Source organism: Alligator sinensis, unplaced genomic scaffold (assembly GCF_000455745.1).
Source record: "Alligator sinensis unplaced genomic scaffold, ASM45574v1 scaffold107_3, whole genome shotgun sequence".
NCBI classification, from domain to species: domain Eukaryota; kingdom Metazoa; phylum Chordata; order Crocodylia; family Alligatoridae; genus Alligator; species Alligator sinensis.
The window spans coordinates 980967-982612 of NW_005842578.1; positions in this window are offsets into that span (position 1 = coordinate 980967).

Below are 1646 nucleotides of genomic sequence, written 5' to 3' on the forward strand. Positions count from 1 at the left end.
GGGGGGGTGGCAGTTGGGTCTGGAAGGGGACAGGAGGGATCATGTTGCAACAACTTACTGGCTCCCAAGAGTTGGAGAAGAGGCAGCCAAGGCACCCACCTGCCCAGCAGGGATGCCTCAAAGCTAGGAAGACTCCAGCAGTGTCTGCTTGAGATGACAGAAATGTGGGGGTTGGTTGGGGGCCACAGCAGGGGTCAGGCCTGCTCTGGGGGTCCAGGCCTCCATCACAGCCGAGGGCAGTGAATTCCATGTGGCCTGGACCATGTACCAGGGGTGCTCATCAGGGTATTGTGGGGGTGCTGTTGCCCCTAGGGCCAGGGATGGTGGGGGCAGGTGGTGCCTGGCTGGGGGTGTAGGTGGCTCAGCCCAAGCTTCCACAGGCACCAGGCACATGCCAGGCTGGGGGCACAGGGATGTCTCCTTCCCGGGGAGAGCAAGTGTGTGGGGCAGTGGTGCTAGCATGGGGCTGAGCCAGGCTCCCTCTCCCCACATCCCAGGGTCTCAGGGCCCAGGAGAAAGAGCACTGGCTGCATCCAGGCCTGGCACCAGAGTATCCTGGGCATGGCTTACCTGTCTGCTCAGCCTGCTCTGGGGTGCACAAGGGGTGAGTGGTGTTTGGTGGGCAACTCTTGGGGTGAAGCCAGGGAGCGAATCTGACTCGGGCTCCAATCTCAAGGGTGTCCAGCCTAGAGCCACCAACCCAGCCGGGCTCCATGGAGAGTGGCTTCATGGCAGGTAGGCGCTGCCACCAGGGGGTGCAAGGGACCGCAGTGCTTAGTGGATGGCGGGGTGGGGGCCAGCACCCCCCAGAAGCCCCAGATTACAGCCTCTAGTGCCCCAGCCAGAGCTCCTGGAGGAGCCTCAGGGCGATGGGCAGGAGGCACCGCGGGCACCAGGCCAGGAGGCACGTCTTGTGCTGGGACCCGAGGGCGGGGGGGAAGAGGGCCACTGGGGGCGAGCTCAGGTCCCCCTACAGGGCCAGGCTCTGGGGCGCCCCACCTCCTTCAAACCTGCCCCCCCGCCAGTGCCAGGATGGAGGATGCGGTTTGAGGGGGCGGGGCAGGAGCTGGGCCCCCCCCATGGTTGTGTCCTAGCTGGGGGGGTGGTTAGAGAAGTGGGGGTTGGAGCCAGGACGCCTGGGCTTTCTCCCGGCTCTGGGAGGAGAGAGTGGGTACGGGGTTAAAGTGGGGAGGGGGCGGGAGCAGGTTAGGTTTTGGGGGCTTAGCGGGGAGCCCCGACGCCTGGATTCTGCCCCAGCTCGGTCGCCGTTTCCCGGCTCCATTAGTGTCGACCAGCTCGCAGCTTTGCGGGGGGTCGCCCCCCCAGGAGCTGTTGCGGGCGGTACCGCCCTACCCCCACCGCTCGCGGGGCTCCGGGGCAGCTCGGCTTCCTCTTCGCCCGGGGCTTCCTCCTCCAGTTCCCCTTATCCAGCCCAGGCTGGGGCAGAACGCAGGCGTCCAGGCTCCCAACCCCCCGGTTCTAAACCCGCCTCCAAAGCTGGGGAGAGAGAACCCAGGAGTCCGGGCAGCCAGCCCCGCCCTTGCTCTGCTCTAACCACTGGACCCTCCCACCCCCAGGGAAAGAACCCAGGAGGTCTGTGCCCGCCGCCGCCGCCGCCGCTCCCCACTGCCCGTCTCCAACCGCCG